Here is a 23,344-nt window from a genome sequence, read left to right as displayed (position 1 = left end):
GTACTGTGCTAAAAAGCGTTTATTTGTAACTGAATAATTATTTTGCAGTTTCCTTGTTTGCTTTAGACACTTGCCAGTAAAGCTAATGAATGTTTCTCTCTTGGAAGCATTTTGTTCCTTCCTCTCCTTTAGTCTGTTCCTCACTTGCAGTAATGTCTGGCACGAATGTTGTCATTATTTGCAAATCTTTCAGATATAAGTACCGAAATGCAGAGTCGAGTATTGGTGAGAAGAGCATTGCGGTATTGTAGTGAACTATTCCTTAGACCAGTCTTTGTTAACCTTCATTTATTTCATGATTTCACGCTTGCCGAGCTGGGTCGAGGGATCCCTAGTGTGAGCCATGTGAGCCACAAATACAATATTTGGAGTTAGTTAAAAATTTGGTGATGGAACCATTATCCATATCTTTGCATGGACATCTGATAGAACAAAGACCAAGACCGTTAGTTATCTTTTGATTGGTGCACCTTTCTAAAACAATCTTTAAAAACTAAAAACTAAAAACGAGGATGCAGTATGGGTTTAAGCAGATGGAGCAAAAGTTCATAAATCTTCAGGGTGTATGGAAGCGTTAAGATTTTCCTTTCTATGTAGTTGACTGTAATCAACTTCTGAGTAATAATGTTAAAGGAAATTTTTTGATGTGTTTTTAAAGCTTGTCTAGGTATATCTGGCTGTATGAGTTAAAGTGAAATTGCCATTTTTGAAGGTTAAAATGGTCAAATATTGGTAATTTGGAATGATTCAATCAACTCGAGAATTGTTTTAATGTGCCAAATGGTAGCTTCAGAGGGAGCTAGCTTTCACCCCAGATAGGCAGCGTTTCTCTCGTCTGCTGTCGGGCTTATGTAATGTCAGAGAAAATGGTCTCATTTTCTTAGTACTGAAACAGTAACACAGGTAATACTACATAAAGGTAATATTCAAGAGTAGCGTTGAAAAAGATTCAGCTATCAAAGTTAATTTCAAATGTATATAAAGGCACTTATTTTAAAAAACTATATTTTATGTGATAAAATATATAGGGTGGAAGCACAGTATAGTTACCATATTTTTAGCCATTTAGCTATGCTGGGTTTCTTCTCTTAATGTACACACACATACTTTGAGGCATATATGGTGCAAACACACACACACGTAATAAAAGACCATTGATATTAAATATATGAAGGTTTTATATAAGCAAGAGATAATAGATAAGTTGATTTCCAAGTTTTAGTCCTTAGTACCCTTACTAATGATAATCTGTAATAGAAACACAAAAATCTACATTAATAGCATGTGATCTGTTTTTAAATTAAAAAAACCTCAGCTCCCTTTATTATATGCACGAATAGCCTAAGTGTTCATCAGTGATTGTAAATGAGACATTTTAATGGTAATTTCTGTTCTTACAAGGCATCTCAGTGGACTATTTTAATTTATAATAAAATATCTTACGACAACATCTTTTTTGTAATACCTAATAATGATACTTATCGGCCGATCAATTTGCTTAAGGAAAGATAAACAGCATTTTAAATAGAGGAATGATATTCATTACACTAAATAAAACCTTGAGTTAAATCATGGATTGTGGTAACAGGTTGAATGTGTCTGAGCAAGCCTTGGTAGATGCAGGAACCAAAAAAATGATGTAATTAGTTGTGATGTTTTTTTCTCAGGTAACACTGAAAAGCTTTCTTTTATGGGGGTGGAGGTGGCAATGCCGTGAGGGGAAGATTTCTGTCACAGTGGGTTTTTCATCATTAATATATGCACCAGCAACAGTGGTGGAAAGCAATTTTAAATCAGAAAAAATGTTTAGTGGTCTGTCAGTTTGTAAATGTATATGAATACAATACTTATGATTTAGGTTTTTTTTTGTAATTGAGAAAAGAAGATTTAATTTTCTTCACTCTTGATCTTCTGTTCCTCTCAACTACGCCTATGACACCTTTTCTATATAAGTTTGTTGTTAGAAAGTTACATTTGAATCGAAATGCTCTGTCGATATGTGCGTGGGTTGTAACTGTGAAATTACTGGAGGAGCAATTTGACAAGCAGACAAAATCGTTAGAGATTTTTCAAGAGTTTAGGTGGAGAGATTTAATGATCTATCTAAAGAAAAGCAGCATTTTGTGTTAGTTCTTATCCTGTTTTTCTTAAACTACATAGGATTTTCTTAAACAATAATTCAGATAGCACAGAATTTTCTTCCATTTGCAAGAAGTAAGTGGCTTTTCAGTCTTTTCTTAAAATTTAGACCTTGTCTTTCCTGTTACATGTCACCAAGACTTAAAATTCACATCAGTGTTTACTCATATTACCTTGCAAGTTCAACTAGAATGTAAAATTGAGTGGTTTCATTAATTAATTGTAATTTCATATGTTTGAAAATATATACACTTGATGCTTAAGCACTTAAAAAGATCATCCGTAAGAAATATATTTTTCTTCATAGTGAGAGCCCACTCCCCTCTCAAGCTTTAAAAGACAATTGAGAATAGTCCTAACTTTTATCCTAATTTAAGTATATGTGTTCAGCCAGAGAGAGAGGATAATTTAAAAGTATGGGTGACTTCACCCACCAGCCATTCTGTTCAATGAGCCCATGCTTGATGTGAAACTGAAATGGGGATCATAAATCTGTTGCTCCATCAATTTCTGACACCCTCCCCAAAGGTGAGTATCCCATTATCCTGAGGGGAGTCTAGTATTTTAAGAAACATATATTTTTTGGTAAAACATGGCCTCTAAATGAAAGCCACTTACTTCATCTTGTGTTCAGCCAAAACAATGGTATTCTAGTATAGAAAAAAAAGGAAAAAAGAAAAGAGTGTTTTGAATTTGGTCTTTACTATGGCCATAATAAACCTAGCATCATCTGTCACCAAAATCAAGAGCCATTGTCACAAAAACATGGCAACAAGGACCCCAGTTACTGCAGAGGGGATGAGCAAAGTGAATAAAGATATTTTGATGAAGATTTAACAGGTATGCATTTATGACTTGTAGCCATGCAACTGTTTCTAGAACATTTTGCCAAATGAGAAAATATGTAAATGATTTTTGGGTTTCTAATTAGGAGTGAATTGGTGAATACACATTCGGGTTGCCAGACAAGTGGGTGACCATGTCTTCATGGACAGCCCTAATGAAGGCCTTGCTGAATTAGGAGGGGTTTACAGAGGAAGGCTGATGAATCAATAAGTAAAGGGAGCAACAAAATATAGAGATGAAAAGAAAACAGCAATGGACAGAAAGAGCCAGCAGGTTGGAGTCTTCATAAATTGGCTGAACTGTTCCAAACAGCCAAAACCCTGATGGCTTTAATTTCTGAACATGAACATTTTATGAAACAGGTCTCAAAATTACATGGAGCATACCAGAAAGTTTTGATCAGCACAAAAGATAACAGCCACAGTGTCACTCACCGTATTTTTCTAGTGTAATAAACCAGCAGCTTATATGAGTCTGTGCTGTCAATGTCAACCACTGACTTTTCCAACACCAAAGCCCCGCCTACCATCGCCTCAGTGGAATCAATTCTTGGTGATTCTCAGGGACTGGGTCACTAGCAGATGTAGATGATCAAGCTGAATGTGATCAAATGACCAGTTCCATCATTTCAAACAGCAATACACAGCCAAAGTTCAATGGTCATTGTTCATCCTTAGCTCAATAACACTAACCTATTTGTCATTTCAGCATATCTTTAACTTATTAAAACCAACAAGAATACATAAATGAAAGGAGAGGGTACAGGTTTATTTTCTTCGTTTTTCATATCAATGTTAATGTTGATCTATCTCATTATTTAAAATACCGTACAATTATTGTTGACAAGAGACCCGTTCATCATATACTTTATACATTTATACACACGTATTACTATAAAGGAATCTATGCACAAAAGGATATACTGTATATTGTACTTAATATACAGTATATTTAATATACAGTATATTTAATATACAGTACAGCTTATAGGCTGACTAAAAGTCTCTTCAGACATTTTTTTGTGTGTGTAAGATTATTTTTATCTTGAAAGATGACTCTAGAACTTAACCTTTCCTTAAGCAGACATCATCCCTGAAGAAGAGACACCACTATAATCAACAAAAAAAAGAGGCAGCTTTGGCTTTAGGAGACTAGGAAATATTGGCCAACCTATATTGCCCGGTGATTTCAGTGGCAGACACTGGCCTAAGGACTTTACCTAAATGAACTCATTGGCTCTTCACAATAACCTTAAGTGGTACTAATGTTGAGGAAAATAAATATCAAATAGGTTAATTGACTAGACCAAAGTCACATAGTAGTAAATAGCAGAACTGGGTTCAGTACAATCAGAATGAGTCCAGGTTCTGAACTTTCAACCCCACTATCTACACTAGATGTCCATAGCTGCCTGCCTGGCAGCCACACTCCTTCGAAGGACTGCCTCCCCCACATGCTTCCATTGCACTCATCAGCTATGATCCATAATTTATGGTTGTGTTCCTTACCACCAGCTCTGGCTTCTTTTTCTTTGCCAGATATGAAAACTTTTTCAAGGGCAGCCAATCTGTAAGTGCACTAGCAATCTACGACTTGTAAGTCGTGAATTGAATCCAAAAAGATGAATTGGTTCAATTGGCCTTCTTTCTTGAGAACTGGGAAAAGATGACTCTCAGTACGCTCTGAGGATCTCTTTATCCCACGGCAAATTTTAATAATAACTGTGCTGCCCCATCTTTCAGCTACTCTGGGTGAATCTCTATTCTTTGCAATCAAAAGACCTCTAAATAAAACAAATCTTCAGATCCTTTCAGGAGTCTTACATAAAGAGGCTTAGTGTTAAGAAATTTTCCCTGAGTTTAACCTGGTGAGTCGAAGCTGAATCAACTGTATATTTAATGTATTAAATTTCAACTTTGACACCACTCTTTAGTATATTCTTGATTATTTTGATTTTTTTCCCTCACTGATCTTTGATTTTTTACAATTTAAATAAATTTGTCCCTAAATCATTGCCTGCCAGTAAGTATTGGTAGTATAATATTTGGAGAACTATTGCAAAGAAATTAAAGAGACAGAATGTGTCTGGTTTATTAATAGATTTATAATCCTTAATATGTCATTGAAGTCTGTAGACTAGTGGCTAAGAAAATAACAAAAACAACATCAAAAATCTTTAAGCATTCATTTAAGTGCAAGAATTAATAATTTGCTTCTTAGCTGTTGGCTACTTACAGACCTATGAAAAGGGAACTGGCTTTATCCATCTAGTGGACAGACTTCGTCTCAGCAAATACTGTCACAAATCATCTCTTCAGCTGTCATTTCTGCATTTGGATAACAAGGCTAGAAGAAACATAGAGAATCAGATTTCATAAAGCATATAGGAAAAATCTGTCCTAAGATTTGACAGCTGTGCTTTTACTAGCATTGTGCTTAACCTGAAGTGTCCTCCTGGGTATAAGAAATTACTTTTACCCCTTGGTATTTTCAAATGCAGTTCTACAATATCTGTCAGTAGGGAAAATTAGTTATATTTTTAATAAAATTCAATAGATATTCGCAGAACTTCTGCATTGTTGTGGTTATTATGTCTGCTGTGATTTAGATATAACATTTTAGAATTTTGTCATTTTATATTTTCCTTGGATCAGTTGCTAATTATGGTTTCTTTTAGTGTCGGTGGTACTGTTTATCTCAGAGATCCAAAATATCAATAACACATTTCTAACATCTTGTTAGGATGAAAGATATGAATAGATTTTTCACAATGTCATTAAAATGAGTGAATTCACCTTTTCAAATGAAAGTGCTTGATATAGTTACTTCATTAATTCCTTGAAATAAGGTTTAAATATTTAAAGAGACTAAATGAGAAGTACAGCGTGATAGATAGATAGATATTGATAGTGTCCTTGGAGTGATGACTTCTAAGGCATGGTTTTTAGAAATTAATTATTCCTTAATTTATCAGAAGACAATGGCTCATGAGAGATTCATAGGATGCAGGAGATAACTTCTAGTTTGTCCATTGCGAACTCCATTTTCCCCCAAGCAAAAACCCCTCCCCACCATTCAAAATGTTTGACAGTTTTCTTTTTCATACATCGAAGGCAGACTGCCTGGCTTACTTTCAAAAATCCTTTTGGATGGCATCCATACTAACAGGTGGCACAGCTGAGGATTAGCTGACATTATAAAAATAATTCATGTTTTTCCATGTGCTTTCAAGTTGTGACCATTGTCTTGGATATTCTTAATCCAACAGTAACTTACTTCTTTGCACTGTGAACAACATAAAGAAAGAAAAACAGAAGATAACTGATTTTTTTTTTTTCAAATTGTGAGTGGGAAAAGATGAGAGTCAGTTCCTTATTGGAGTCTGTTTATAGAGTTTACTAGGGAATTAAGTTATAATATGAGGAAATCTGAGGTCAGAGAAAAAAGGAAGAAGAATGACTGTTGGCTTTTAAATGATGTGTATTAAGAGATGTCAACATGTTAGAACATTAACTGCTGTGTATATCCAGATTCATTTCCCAAAGAAAGAAAGACACTTTCTCACATTGTTTAAATTGTTAAATGTTTTTGGACTTACATTTTTATCATATAAGAGATGATGAGTTTTACTTTACTTACCTCCATCAAAGAGAGGAATTGGATGGAATCTATCCCTGAGAATGATGCTAGAAACATAAAAGAGATTGTTCATATTGTCTCCTAAAAGGGGGTGGTCATGCTTTTTCTTGGTTATCAAGTAAAAGTGAGGCAATTAAAGTATTTTGCTAATTAGCATTCTTCATTGATTTATAATAGAACTTTCAATGTCTGGGAAACTATTTTCTACATTTTTATGGTTGCAATTAATATTCTCCATTAGAAAGGTTATTTGAATGGTGAATTACCTATTCTTTCTTAACAAAAATAAAATATGGGAGGAAAACTTTACACCTGTATTTATTCCCTGATTGTTGTTTTATGCAACAAAGTTTAGTAAATAATTCAAATAAAGAACTAGTACATGGCCAAATTACGTTCCCCCCAAAACTTGACAGCTTTTTTTTTTTTGAAAAAAAAATTTTTTTGAGATTCTTCTACACATTTCCTGTGTTGGTGGATATCCACTTTCATTTTGTTTTTGTTTTGTTTTGTTTTGTTTTTGTTTTTTTTGAGACGGAGTCTCGCTCATCGCCCAGGCTGGAGTCCAGTGGCGCGATCTCCGCTCACTGCAAGCTCCGCCTCCCGGGTTCACGCTGTTCTCATGCCGCAGCCTCCCGAGTAGCTGGGACTACAGGCGCCCGCCACCACGCCCAGCTAATTTTTTGTATTTTTAGTAGAGACAGGGTTTCACTGTGTTAGCCAGGATGGTCTCAATCTCCTGACCTCGTGATCCGCCCGCCTCTGCCTCCCAAAGTGCTGGGATTACAGGCGTGAGCCACAGTGCCCGGCCCACTTTCATTTTTAACAGCCTATATCATATCAGTTTTTCTGTTCAGTTTAGTTATTGAACATCAGAAACATAATTAAGTACTTTTACTAGCATGATTTATTTGTCAAGGAAAATGTTAATAATAATAGCTAATATTTAATAATCCAGGCAGGCACTGTTCTAAGCATTTCATATGCAGTGTCTAATGTCAATATATTTTAACACTAGTTAATAAATATTGATTACAGTTTTTTAATAAATATCAAATGTTCTTTGACTTTATGGTCACACTATTTAGTCAATGGCCATTGGGTTCAAACTCTACAGGAAACTAAGGGAAAACCTCACACAAACATCCAGAGAAAAAAAGAATTGTAACAAAATGAGATAGTCTTCCATTTCAGTTCCAAGAAGGATTATGAGGTGGGCAGAAAGGAGACTGAGCCAAATGATTTCTCCATTTTTCTAGTTAAAAATGTATTTTTCCCATAATAACGCATTTAAATTCAAATTTTTGGAACCACAGACTGTACATTTGAATGGCAGTAAGGAATTATATTTATTTTTCTTCAAACACCTTTCAATATTTCAATATTCAGTAATAGAATTCATTATTAAAATAAGGATTGAGCGTTGTTTGAGCAATGGAACTCTTAGATATGACACTGAATGTGGTTTGTCCATTTAAAACCAACCATAGGCTTTGAGAATCTCTGTCTTAAATAGTACCCATGTATTACCAAAGCCAAATTCATTTAGTGGTTTATTATCTCAGAGACTTTATTTTAGTTTTTCATCAAGTTAAAAAAAAAAAACCCTTTTACAGTGAAAAGAATGCTTTGAATACTAGTCAGAATAATTGAACTTAAAGCATTTTAAATCTCTGCTCAACCATTCACAGTAGAAAGTTGTAATTAAGTCATAAGATCTAGAATTCAGAAACCATGCACTCAGATTGTCTCCATGAATTTTAAACATGTATAAGGGCCAGGAGTTTTTCAGTTGACCATCATAATGAGTGGCCAACTGACTTTTGGTTTCCCAATCAGATGACTTGTGTTAAAGCCCTGGCTCCTTTTCTCCACCTTCATTTTCTCTGTAACTTAATCTGTATTACTCAACCGTATTTTTTTCAAAGTCTCCATCTTGAGAATTAATTTTCTCTACCATTATCTTTGGGTTTAGATCTGTTTAACGTGAGTTAGATGTAATAATGACTAGGTAAAAGTGACTATTACAATTCCCGGAACGTAGTAGGAGTTGAGTAAATGCAGATTCCTTCTCCATGTTTCCTTTCCTCTCATCGTAACACACTGTGCCCATTTAAAAAGGTGAGCAAGCAATTTTCCTAGAGTCAGAGTCAGAATTAAAGGACTAATAACTTTTTTGAATTGTTGTAACAGTTATTTCTTAAATGTTTGTCACTTACTATATGGCATATCTTGCTGTTTATTTTTTTATGTGTGTGTTATGCTGTAGCTCCCTTCTCAAAGTACAAATTCCTGAAGGGTAAAGATTTTATCGTTTGTTCATGAACCCAACCTGCAAAGTGCTCTGAATAGAAACCATTCATAGCTGATGATGATGATGATGATGATGATGATGATGATGATGACGACGATGAAAGGAGAGCAGGAGGAGAAAGAGAAGGAAGAGGGGGAGGGGAAGAAAAAGAAGAGGATAAAGAGGAAGAAGAAGAGGTCAACTGTACAGACTAAAGAAAGAATAAAACACAATTTTTCCCCTAAATAGAGACAGATCTAACAGAGCAGCTAAACCTGGCTTGGGAGAATGCAGCAAGGACTCCATTTTATGCCATTAGATTTGAATTAAAAATAATTCTTTTATTCTTTGACCTGAAATATATTCAGTAGTTTGGTAGCAGCTTTCTTGAAAATGAACAGATTTTCTTTTTTTTATTGTTAAAGAGCCCACACATATTTTTAGCATTATGATTCTGGCAATGAAATCAAATACATTAAACTGTCAGGTTCAGCAAATGGTTACTGAAACTTGGAAAATTATGTCTTATAATATTTTATAATATGTTGTTAAAATTTAACAAAGTAGTTTACAAATTTGCTGACACTAGGCTTACTGTGTTCATTCGTAAGTATTGATCAAAGAAAACAAAATTACACAAGAAATAACAGTTTGAAATCATTGAGGACAGTTTAATAAGGTAAGACCTTTTCTAGGATATGTTTAGTAATTTTCAAGGTAATGAATTTAAAAAATAACATGCAATGAGTAATGAATTTTCTTTTGCCTTCTTTTATGCTTTATTTTAGTTTTTGTATTTTAATCAGTATATAGTCTCACACAATTGGCTTATATTTTAGATGGGATCAAGACAGTATCTGAAAACAGGGCATTTGAGCTCTGGTCAATGGTATCTGAAGAGTATTTCCATCTAACCTTTCAATGCTCATCATATTCTCCCTACAATTTTGGTGTACTAATTTTTTTGATGTATTAATCACTAATTTGTGTTTTGAGATGAACTTGTGATATAATTATTTGGTGGAACCGAGAATGAATTCTTGTTAAACAACTGAAATAACTTCATGTTTTATAGGCCAGTTATATAGCCAGGCTGGAAAGTATAATCTTGAAGAAAGATAAGCTTATTTATTTATGTGTTACTTTTACATAGTAATTTTTTTTGCAACGCTACATGAAAATTTAATTCACAAAGAGATGGCAAGCATGTATTTCCATGATTGATCTCTACAACACCGTTTAGCAACTTTGAGCCCCTTCCCAAATGATTGGGATCTGCTTATTATACTTATGCGGAGTGTAGTGTACTTACCAAAGGTCTAAAAGGAGCTACTGATTTGTGACACATGTGGTTCTTTCATATCATCTGTGTATCAGGAGTGACCACTATTTTACATAAATATCAAAAATATTTTTGCCCATTGTTTCTGCTAAATTGGACGGAAACTTTGTGTCATACTTACAGTTATATAATCATTGCAATATTTGGCCTTAACTCTAGTACTCTATTTTCTTTTAAATTCTGCAATGATGCAAAAGCAACACCACTATAACCTAATGATGATGAGGTCTTTTCAGGCAACTGTATTACCCATGCTTGTGTCCCCCCAGGCATTCCATAGTCTTTAAAGTATTAAAAAATATAGTGTATTTATTTATGTGACATGCTCAAGTTTTAAAAAATGTATCATATCCACTGGTCATTTCATTCCATCTCTATCAGATTCCTGGAAAATCCTCTCCTATTAACTGATAAATGTATTTTGCTTCAGCCTTTAGGTATTAATAGATTTATTTTTTAAAGTCTACTTAGTGGTCTGTTACTTATTTGTCTATATTGTAGATGTGTTAGTTTGAACCATGTCAAATTACCAATATTAAACACTTTTTATCTATAAAATGGCTATTCAACATACCTATAACGTTAGTGTGCTACACTCATAAAAGTTTTTAATGTGGTCCTGATTCTATATACAAAATAGAAATATATGATGTGAAATGAGTAGGATCCGCATATCATACTTACGTGGAGTGTAGTAAACTTACCCAGCATTCTCCAAAATCCTTGTGAGGTCGTTAATTCACTGCTTAATTTTCCCTGTTAGCAAAAAATGGCAAACTATTTGAAGACTGTATTGTTTGACACATTTAAATTTCATGAAAAAGCTAACATTGATCTCATTTCTTAGGTTTCTTGAGTTCAATACTTGGGAGGCTTGTTAAACATAGTGCTAAGATTAACAAGTGTTTAAGACTTACCCTGCTTGTCTTAATGTAGACAGAATGTCCTTTAATCCTGAAAGTGGAAAATTTGCTTTGTTTTTCCTTGGATAGAAGAACACTCCAAAAATAATTTTCCATACATGTGGCATGACTCAATGGAGTCTCAGAGCCCGCAAGCTGGGAATGCCATTCTGTTATGAGGGGGTTCTCTTTTAGATCCTCTAGGATGAGTTTACAAGGCTGTTTTGTGGTCCTTGATGGAAAATGAGTTATATACCATTTCAGTATTGAATGTAACCCAGGCATTAACCTGACCATTATTACCTCTCTGGTGATTTTGAAGTTTTATTTTGCAAGAAACGGAAGCCTTCATTGAACGGGTTTTATGATCTGTGTTTTAGAAATATGATGAAGCCATGATTTAGGCCTCAGAGTGGACAATAATGCAGTATTATGTAGGTATATAATTTTAGCTATTATTTATTAAGTGTGGGTACGGGAAACAAGTGGGGATGGCTGGGAAAGAATTTGATGCACCCGATCTTACCATAGGACAGATTAAATTGTTTTAGACAAGATTTGGCCTAGAGGTTGGAGGGTCTTTTCTCTGGCTTGGATAATTTGCATTCAGTGAAATTAAAATGATATTGATATTATCTAAAATGGACTTATACACATAGGGTTAGCATACATTGATTAAGTAAAACAATCTATATCTCTACCTAGATTTGGGTATAGGTTATATAATTTTTTTTTATATTTTGTATATCCTTTTTAGCTATTTATGTTTATTTTGGACATTCTTAAATAAGATTGCTCTTCAGTTTAGCCCTCAACCACAACATTTGGCCCTCAACCACAACTTATACAGTTATTGGAATCATTTATTGACTTCCTAAATCACTTTGGAATCCATATACTTTTTAAAAATATTGTACTGTCAGGATCATTTTATTTGAAATTAAAATTTTGAAACATCTTTAAAATTTAGTATTAAAAATCCCATTTAAGGGTCCATAAGAAGTTGAATGAAAAAAAGAGATAAACTTCAAAAAATATCTGAATTGTATCCTTATCAATAGTGTTTTATATTAAGCTTTTGCTCAAGGATATTCTGTTTGTTTTTGAAAACACTTGCTACTTTTAGGGTGACAAATGCAGTCATTTGGAGTTGTCTGTTATACCTCAGTCTTCTCCTTGACTCCAATATTTCCATTTTTACTTTAGTATATAAAAATAGCAGCACTACTTCTGTGCCTCATATGCTTTTACTTTCTGGCACTAATATCAGTCTCTATTCTTATAAGTTAAATTTGCAAAACTGTTCTTCAATTGACTCTTAGATTCCTAGATACTTAGATTCAAGCAGTTCTTAGTGTGAGAGGGGAATATTAAAGACTGTGAGCTCAGTGCCTCTTGTTTTGGAAGAGGTCGTTGAATGCTACTGCCCCACAATGAGTCAAAATAAGTGGTCCAGAGTCAAAAATTAAAGAACTGCATGTATTTTTTGGCCAAAAAGGAAATTATGTATATTATAGAAAAGGGTTGATGCCTGTGATACTCTAGGAAAGGCAGCTGACTGGAGCTCCCTAAGACAGATGAGCAAAGGGAGATTGTGAGTGCTGCCTAAGACATCCTGGGGCAGGAAAACAAGATTGGAAGAGCTATTTAAAGCCACGTTGGGAAAGAACAATGTTGTTTTCCATTCTGCAAAATGAAAGGAAAGGAGACAGTAGACTCATATATTTTAAGCACTATGTATCAGGCCACTGAAATCTTTGAACTCATTGCTCATAACTAGCCTCTAGCAAGGATTTCCAATTGCCTTCCTTCTGCTTTCATGTGCAGTACAGCAGAGGACATGCCAGACAAAAACTGAATACCTCTTTTGGTGCAATATAAAAAATGCATTTTACATTTCCCTTGGTAAAATTGGTTTCCTGAGGAAATCCACTGTATTCTAAGGAGAAAATGGGACACTAAGAAATAAATCTTTACATTTCAATTGTGGGTTACATTTGTTCTGAGAAAGAATTGACTCAGGATTAAGAGACTAACAGAAAGGACATATTTGAGAAAAGTAGTAACATTCAAAACTTACCTATCTGTGATAGTCAGTAAAAGAGTTAAGTTGCCTCTCCTTTCCCCACCAAGAAATATAATAATTAGAAAGTTAGTACAAAGTTTGTATGTGTATTTTTGATAATGTGATTCTGATAAATATGCAAGAAATATGACATAAATTTATCACATTGCTCATTGTTAAATCTAAGTTAAATGTCTCAAGTTTTCCTCATTCCATAACCTAGCTTTTCAGTTTTGCTCTTTAAATGAGGCAATTACGTAAAGGAAATATTTATTTGTCTTGAATAACTGGATTGTAAGTGTCATAAACAGAGTTTTCTTAGCCTTAAATAGGTGAATTGAGTGCTTTTAGGATAATGTGAGTACATGGTAATCTTAACATCAAGTTTAAATAACTCAGCTTCATTAAAAATTATTAAATGATGTAACAAGCAACCTTTGTGAAAGGTGAGGTGATTATGACTTAGATTGTTATAAATGAATAACTTAGAAGAGTGATTATTAACTTTACTTTGCAATGAATGTGTTATGTTTGTGATTTGAGGTTTATTTGTCCTTGTAAGTTACACAAGTGTAGCAGTACCATATTCTGAGTAGCTCTTCAACATTAGTTTGCTTTAGCAAGCATCACCTATTTTTGATGATTACGGCACTTCATTTCCCCAACTCAAGTTTCTGATTCGGTGAGTATGGAGTAGGGCCCAGGAATCTGCATTTCTAGTACTTTCTCAGGTAATGCTATATTTGTGGATCCTGGAACCACACCTAGAGTCTTGTTGATTATTGGTTAAAAACTCTGGTAGCTTTCCCAATTGTGATTCATAATTTATATATCAAGATAAAGATATTATGGATTTGAAATCCCAAAATTTGAGAGGAAATAATATTCAGAGATTGCAATCATTTAAAATGAGAACTTTAAGGGTGTTCTGGACAACACCTCTATAATTTTGCCTTTGAAAATAAAAAGAACTTCGAAGCCTACAATCATGTACATAAGCCCTTGACTACTTCAAAAAGTACTGCGAAATGATTGGGAGGCTGTGGTGGGCAGATCACTTGAGGCCAGGAGTTAAATGATATATAGTCTTTAATCTGGATTATTCAATAGGCATAGAAGAAAATTGCAATCATGGGATGATGGGGGAAATTGATTGAGATAGCCTATGGTTATTGAAAATGCTAATGCATGTAACAATAAAACAGTTACCATGTATTCCACATACATGGGAGCTCAGTTATTTGAGGGCTGGATATAAACATTGATATCACATCACACATCGTTGCTGGTATTAATACTATTGTCAGTCTCAACAGCTACCTACCCAAACATCATTAATAAGTAAATTTTATGACCAAGATTATGAAAGGCCCAATGAACACTAACTCTTGATATTGATAGTTAAAATAGTTGGTTATCAATATTGTGACTGAATAAGATCATAGAGCATCTTTCATCCACAAATAAAATGAATAAAATGAAAGTAGAAAGTGTAACTATCAGTATCCCAGCTATTACCACGTGCTGTTGAATTATGTATTTGGTTTCTGGCATTATTTGGTTCAATTTTACATGTGTTAGTTATCTAGAAGAAATAAAATGACTAGCAGCTTTTCATACATTGGTATGGAATATGATATTAAATTTGCCAGTATATTTTTAGAGAAGAGAATCCTTAGTAATCTGAGAGAATTGAGTACTTACTGAAAACAACAAAGAATGGCATAGGATTAACACACAGAAAAAAAAAAACAATTCAGGACTTATCAGAAACGTTTGAAAATACTGTTTTGGGTCAGAACAACTTTCAAAGCATGTTTAGACAGGAAAGAAATTGTGAGGTTTAATTTCCAGGGGTAGCACTGAGAGGAAGGTAGTCTTCAAGCTCCTTATTGGTGCATGCTGTTTGCTTCTTTGTTTTTGAACTAATGAATATATAATGAGTTCCCATAGGAATTAAACTTCACAACTTCTTCCAGAATTCCAAGATGTAAATATCACTCCTAAATTATAATCCATATTTGGTAAAGCAACATAAAAGTATTGTGAATGCAATCAAATAGGATGAGTGGTTTGTATTTTAGCTTTTACATACTTATAATGAAAAACACTAAAGTACCAGAGGGAAGGTAGTGTAAATAAACAGAACCATTCAAACATAAATTTATATTCTATATACTGGTTGTGTTTTTAGGCAGGTGACTTAACTTCTGATCAAGAGACTTAATTTTCTCATCCATCTAGTAGGAAGAAAAGTATCTATATGTTGGAATTGTTGAGATATTTAGAAATCATTGAATGCATTGATTGGTAAATTAGAGAAGATCAAAATAGATTTTTATTCATCTTTAAGATTATATTATTATCTTCATTCATCATGTTATATCACCCCTTTGTCCATGCTAAAAGCCATTTACTTCCAATGTTTGTGATTATATGTAACACAAATATAACTCTTATTGATAAATTAGATAAGAAGATAGTAAGTTTAGAATGACTAGTTGCTAGCCACCCTTCTAAGTGTCACTGTGCAAGGCAGACTACATTATAAAGCTTTTGATGTAGAAGTGGTGGAGACAGAGAGCAACTAAAACAGCATCCACATACAGATAAATAGATATTTAAGAAAATATCAGTGATACAGTTTGAGAAAAACAGGATGGCCTGTTAGAAAGTGACAAGATTGCAATTAAGCTGTTAGTTACAGCTGCAGTCTCATATGAAGGTTCAGTTGGGGTGGGGGGAGTAATCTGCTTAGTGGCTCACTCAAGTGATGCTGCAGGCCTGGTCCTATACCACATGAACCTCTCCACAGGGCTGCCTCATGCCATGGTGCCTGGCTTCTCCAGAGCAAAGGATCTAAGGTAGATTGGGAGAGAGATTCCATGTAATTTGGAAGCCAGAGTACTTTTACTAATTTTATTTTATTATATTTCATTTTATTTTGAGACAGGGTCTTGCTCTGTTACTCAAGCTGGAGTAAAGTAGTGATTATGACTCACTGCAGCCTCAAACTCCTGGGCTCAAGTGATCCTCCCACCTCCGCCTCCTCCAGCTGGGACCACAGGTTTGTCCCACCATGCCCAGCTAACTTTTTAAAAGTTTTTGTAGAGATAGGGTCTCAGTATGTTGTGCAGACTGGTCTCAAACTCCTGGTCTCAAGCAATCCTCCCTCCTTGGCCTCCTAAAATGTTGAGATTATAGGCATGAACCACCATGCCCAGCCCACAGTGCTTTTATAATGTAATCTTGGAAGCAACATTTCCTTGCTTCTGCCATATTCTATTCATTAGAAGCAAGTCAAAAAGTGCAGCCCTTACTCAGGTGGAGCAGATTTCAGAAAGACATGAATGTTACTAGGAAGGGATTATTGAGTGCCCTCGAAGAGGCTGCCTGCCTCAGATAGCCATAGGTACCTCAGATGCAATACGTCCAAAATGGAATTTATCAACTGACTGCTCAATCAACTCTACATCCTTTGTTCTTGACTTCCATCACATCTGTCATCATTTATGTACACTGTGTCCCAAGCTAGAAGTTTACAGGTCATTACTAATGCCTTTCACACTTTCCTCTATATTTAATGGGTTTTCAAATGCTTTCACTTCAGAAATGTCTCCTAATTCCGGATTCTCATCTTCATGTACTCGGTAATGTAATCGACTATTTCCTTAAGCTATTGAGGTTGTCTTTATTATGCTTCTCTTCATCCAATTTCTATTCGCTTTAATTAGAGTAATTTCTCTCAAACAAAATATATTCATGGATTCTGTTGAATAAAGGCTTCCATTGTTTCTACTGCCTATAAAATTAAATCCATTAGCTTTATTTTGGCATATCAAGCCCTTTATAATATGGCCCAAAGCAAAGTTTCTAGGCCTATTACCCAATCTTATCATTCAACATTGAAATAGTCTCTCGGCATGCCCTCACGTGATGTGTACAGGCCCATCCTGATTTATTTTCCATCTTCTTTCTTACCGACCATGCCTCAATCAATACTTCATTAGGAAGCTTTTTCCAGGCTTCCATATTCATCATAAGTCATGCAATTCCCCAGGTTCCAGTACATTTCTATAATGTCATGCAGCTCCTTGAATTATCAGCTTCATTTTTTCTATTTCTATACTATGCTTTTAGAATAACTTCCGAGCAATATTAATCTTGAATTCGAAGTTCTGAACAGAATAGTATAATGATTGACAATAAATATTGAGTGAATAAACAATTCCTTGTTTAAGTTATTGTGTGTAATTGCACTATATCTTTGAAAGGAAATATTTAAACTACAGAAGGTCCAAAGAAGGGCTACGAACAAGTAAACATTTGATTATGGTTTCTATTAAGGACTCACATATGTAAATCTAAAGAAATTATATGAATATTTAACACTTGTTGAGATAACATCATTTGCTAAGCACTGTTTCAAGTGCATTATATTTATTAATTTACATAATCCTCACAATAACTATACAAATAACATACTTTTATTACTCTTATTTTGTGGATGAAGATGCTAAGACCCAGAGATTTTTGATAATTTTTCCAAGGTCACTCAGTAGTAAGTGGTGCAGTTGCTTCTTAGGCCTCTCAATGTAGAGCCAGATACTCTGTATTACTCTAGAAGGGAAATGGTTTGCAAAGATGCATCCAAATCAAGATGACATAAATTGACAAAGGTTAAAAAGTAAAATGAACAAAGACTAAAAGTCAAAAGACTGATTAGGATAAATGGATGAAATTATATTTGTGAACCAAGAGGATCAGAATTTACAATATCATAAAAAAGTATTTTAAAATATTTTCCCTCTAAATACCAAGAAGAATTTTGGCAGCTTACCAGAGTTTAAAGAGGAAAAGAACTCCTACTATCATAAACAATGGGAAATGCATTTCTGGAAGTCAAGACATCAGATGATCCAAGTAAAAAGTATAAGTAGTGTCTGATGTGCAGAAGAATTCATGGATCTCAGCCGGGCGTGGTGGTTCACACTTGTAATCCCAGCACTTTGGGAGGCCGAGGCAGGTAAATCAACTGAGGTCAGGAGTTTGAGACCAGCCTGGCCAACATAGTGATACCTTTCTCTAATAAAAATACAAAAATTAGCCGGGTGTGGTGGTACGTGCCCATATTCCCAGCTACTCAGGAGGCTGAGGCAGGAGAATAACTTGAACCTGGGAGGCAGAGGTTGCAGTGAGCTGGGATCGCGCCACTGCACTCCAGCCTGAGGGACAGAGTGAAACACCATCTCTAAATAAATAAATAAATAAATAAATAAATAAATAAATAGAATTCATGGATCTCTTACAGACTATTCCAGCATGTTCTTAATTGCTGTAAGATAGGGACGGTGGGTATATAGGCAATCTCCACCAACAGGGTCCTGGATAGCTTGGAGGAAGAGCATTCATATTGTATGAAGCCATAGAACATCTTTCAGAAGGGGAGTTATTATTAATTTTTTGGAAGAGTTCTTCAAAAATACATAATATAGTCCATAATAGTAGGCTCATCTGTACTAGCTACAGAATGTATTAGCATGGATAACTTTTTAAGATATAATGGTAAATGAAAAACCTAGGACCACAAGCACAGACCACCATGCCTGGCTGATTTTTGTATTTTTTATAGAAATGGGGTTTCACCGTGTTGGCTAGGCTGGTCTGAAACTCCTGGCCTTAAGTGATCTGCCCGCCTCAGCCTCCTAAAGTGCTGGGATTACAGGCATGCATCACCATGGTCAGCCACATTGTCAACGTTATCATTGCTTGCTATAATATTGTTTTATGTTTGAAAGGTTTCTTAATATAAATATTTAAAAGTAAAGGCATTATGAATACAATAACATGAGAATCCCAAATGTATTTCTGTCTTTAATTTCAATATTTCCTTGGAAATTGGCAAATAAACTTTCTGATCAGATGTCAAAGAATTATAAGTTAAATTCCAAAATAAAGAGTTTTACATTGTATTTTAAAATATAAATTTATTAAGCAAAATGGAATTTAACATCTCAAATTTTACTAATATTCATCAATTATAATTATCAGTGGATATATTCTAAGTAAACTTAGTTGTTATTTTGAAAAATAATGCCATTCTCAATTTTATAGAGTATCCTTACAAGAAAGCATGCATTTCCCAAGTTCATTAAAAATAAATGTATTACCAGGTCAGTAAAAAAAATACAGGATTGCCTCTTCTTTTTGGCTATTTTCTTCATTTAATTATTTTCTAGTCTTATTTTTTATATTTAAAAGTACTTGAAAGAGTAGACACCAAATATCCAGTGTAAAACTTTAGAATAAAAAAAAATGGTATAACCCACACTGTGAGCTGAATACTTTCTACACATTTGACTTAACTTTTTATTGGCATGACAATTTCAATCCAGTGCATAACCAGAAGAAATAAAAACTATATGTTACTAGCAGTAAACAGAGGGATTGAACATATGAGCTTAAAACTTTTTAGCACATATGAGTTGGAAATTAAAGAGACTGAAATATATTTTTATAATAAGATCAAATTACTTAAACCAGAATCTATAACTGTTATACTATAAACAAATACAATCATTTATTTGTAGCTTCATAAATTCTTTTATGTCAATGCTAATTTTACTGATGACTGCTTAGGTCTTATGAAAACTCCTTAGGTTATATGATTAACAACTAAATATGACCACAGGCTATGGTATCAAAGCATCAATTTGATTTAAAAAATAGGCTCCCCATAAATATTTTAATATATGGAAGTATTTCTGGGAGTGTAGAAGAACAATATGTCAATTTTCAGAAGGCATAAAAGCCACAAAATATTTGGAAACTAGTTTGCTCTTGTTACAGAAAAGTGTGTGTCTGTGTGTGTGTGTGTGTGTGTGTGTGTGTGAATAAATGGGTAAAATATGAATGTCTCTATTTTGTAATAAATATTGCTTCTGTATGTTTTAGATGAGTGCTTTCATTTTGATATAATCATTTTGTTAGTAGTCTCCATCTGTTAAGTAAGAGAAAATTGAATCTCTTCTCTGTTATGTGGATTAAGATGGTGACTGCAATCAATTTCTGAGTTCAATTTTAAATATGCAAATTTAACCTTTTATAAATTGCTCTTACTTTACATATAGGGACATTTATAACAATACATCCAACTGTCTACAAATTAATGTCAAATAATGAAGCAAGCTCCAAATTGTGTGACTGCCACCAGTTGACTGGGTGGCATATGGCAAGTCACTTAACCTCTGAGACCTTAATTTTCCTATTTGCAATGCTAAGGAGTGGGGCTAGAGTTCCATGTCTATGCTTCTACTAATTTTAGATGCATTTCTTAAAACTGATATTTTCAAGAGTAATGTAAACACATTATTAAATTCTTGTCATCTTGCTAGAACAAGAATATCTTTTCTATGTATACATTTTATTTATCTCTACTTGTTTTAATAAAGCCCGTCTGCCATCTGATTTATTTATTAAATAAACTCATCTGAGAATCAATTTTATTTTACCTAATAGATAGAGCCTATGTGTAACATGATTATAAATTGTGAAAAAAATGGAACTCTAGTCCAAAAGACGTAGGAAAAGGATTTGCCAGAAAATAGGTACATTCATATTGTATTTATTATTCCTTTTTTTCTTTTCTCTCTCTCATACACACAACCACTCCCCATTAAAGCAAACTTTAATTGTAAATATAGTAAATACCCAAGTGAAGCTAAAACATTTTGTATGTTATATATCTAGAGGATTAGTTTAAATATTTGTTTCAACCTAGTGCTAACATCTATGCCCTCTTTTCTTCCTCCCTAAAAGAAGGAACAAAATATCTTTTAGGCAATGAATAGATAATTTCATCATCTTGCAAAGTCCTTTAATTCATGGCATTTGTTGTTCTTGGTTTTCAAATGAAGACTTTTTAAAACAATAACAAAAGGATATACCTTTTGTTCTCTATGCCTTCATAAATTTCCATTGTACAATATAAAATTAAAATCATGTTGAGATAGAGTGACTTCCATTTTGGAGAATATGGTATCCTTATATCATGTACACCCCAGTGTCATTTGCTTTTGTAGTGAAAGAGAAGCTAAAATATATTGACTTCAGGCATTTTTGATAGAAAATACACTCATAAAGATAACAATAACTAAGGCAGAGGATAAAAAGAATCATACTTGTGATACTTAATAGCATTTTAGTTATTTTAAAAACTGATGGCGATCTTACTGCAAGCATCTCTACAGGGCAGTCTCAGGAAATCTCATTAATGTGTTAGCCCCTTTATTTTGCTGGTGAATTTGTTGACAGAAAGTAATTGGGTCACTGTATTGAAATGCCCCATGTAAGCTCAGAATTCTCTGTGTTGGTTGGCATGACAACCATAGTGGTCGATTAAACATGCTCAGAAATTGGGAACCTGGGCTTCTCAGAAGCTGTTAACTAGATGGGGAATAAAAAACTGTGTAGATAATGGCAAATTGGGCAGAAATTTCTAAGAATTGCCTTGAATGTGCTATTATACATTTATTTATGTAGTGCTAACAAGATAAATGTATGTGTAAAAAGCTGGATATTTAAAAATTCACTTAGATGATTATGAAATACAGTTTTGATTTGATGTGTATTTTAATAAGAAAAGGTTGAAACAGCCTTACAGTATTAAGGATGTTATTAGAGATAATTCTGATATTACTCAGAACAAATATATTTGCTATCAATGGCAATTTCTATTTAGCTCTTTCTCCTTGTAAATGATTTTGTGAGGTGCCTGGCAGATCATATCTGCAGATGGCATACAAAGGCACATTGGCACACAGGAACAGCCTTTGCTGGCCAGTTCTGCCACAGCCAAATTTAGGGAGCAGGAAGATGGTAAAACGACAAATCATTAAGGAGAGAAATAGAGAGTTGGTTTGATGATATGACTCACTAATATCTTTTTTCTTCTATATTTTAACTCCCTTCCTTTGGCCAGTAGATAACTGTTAACATAAAGACAAAATTTGGAGATAGAAAATTAAAGCAAGTTATCATGTCCTAGGACACAATTCATGTTTTTTTTTTTTTGTTATTCATGTTCCTTGATTTCTCATACCTCAGAAAACATTTAGGCTAGGAGAAGGAGTTGACTTTCTAGGAAGTATTATTTCTTAAAATCAGCTTGCTTTTATCAGGATAATAAAATAATAAAAACAAGATAAATTGAACATAACAGATTTACAGCTTCTGCAATTGAGTTTTGTTGCCAAGACAATCAATATGTGAGATCAATGAAGGGGACATGTCTTAATTATTTCTTATTAGTATGCTTGTATTAAAATTCAGAATGGATGTTTTGATGAATCAAGGAGCTGAATATGGATATCAAGTATAAAAATAAATATTTTAAATAGGCCACATTTATTCCTAAAGTCTATTGTTGAAATAAATTTTAAAAATCACTATTCATTATAGCACTTTTAAAAAGAAGATGTATTAAAGATCATCTTTGTTCTGCAAAAGTAAATTAACTGTGTAGGATTAGGAACTAATTAGTGATAGAACTGGGCCTAAAACCCTGCTGGCCTCGTTCAAATGCAGACTCTTTTTACAGCACCGTGGTGCCTTCTAATCCCACTACCAAGCACACTGTGGTCAAAACACGTTAACTTCCTACTTCCAGGAGATGTTCATTTAGTGTAAATGAAAGCAGCACTGTTTTATTTTCATATTCCTCATTTTCTTTCTTTATCATAGTTCCTTGTATGGCGCTATGGCTCTAATTTATTACATTATGAACCAGTTTTTGTTTGCTTAAATTTTTAGATAGCCTTATTAATGTCTCCATTCTATTTATATGTCTGATTTGTTCATTAAGAACTATTAAAGGGTGGATAGGTTTAAGTATTTGCCCATCATTGGCTGGTATTTTAAAATTTACTTCTGAAACAAAATCCACTTCTGAAATTCCCCTGTAACACTATAGATTCATGATTCTGTAAAATTTTCATCTTCTGCTATGCAAATAATTAACAGTAATACAATCTAGTTTCAGTTTAGTTTATAAATGTCTCTTACATTAAATTTTGTAGTTTGGGGGATAAGGGTTTTGTCTGTGTTGTATTTGCATCTGT

The 23,344-nt window shown here is 33.8% G+C and overlaps 1 protein-coding gene and 1 long non-coding RNA gene across 3 annotated transcripts in view; one reads left to right on the top strand and one right to left on the bottom strand.

Moving 5' to 3' along the window:
* The window catches only part of GPM6A (glycoprotein M6A), a 370,006-nt gene that overhangs the window by 190,978 nt on the left and 155,684 nt on the right, over window positions 1–23,344 (top strand). The gene's annotated exons all lie outside the window — the stretch shown is intronic.
* On the bottom strand, window positions 2–21,569 carry LOC129035392 (uncharacterized). Its single transcript, XR_008502182.1, has 8 exons — window positions 21,459–21,569; window positions 15,993–16,085; window positions 13,242–13,280; window positions 11,177–11,393; window positions 6,117–6,270; window positions 5,225–5,331; window positions 3,420–3,581; window positions 2–331 (listed from the first exon to the last, which is right to left on the bottom strand). It is a non-coding gene; the product is annotated as an uncharacterized LOC129035392 (long non-coding RNA).

The sequence above is a fragment of the Pongo pygmaeus genome, chromosome 3 (genome assembly GCF_028885625.2).
Source record: "Pongo pygmaeus isolate AG05252 chromosome 3, NHGRI_mPonPyg2-v2.0_pri, whole genome shotgun sequence".
In the NCBI taxonomy this organism is placed as follows: Eukaryota; Metazoa; Chordata; class Mammalia; order Primates; family Hominidae; genus Pongo; species Pongo pygmaeus.
Note: the sequence above shows the minus strand (reverse complement) of the source record. Positions and strands in the feature narration are given on the sequence as shown.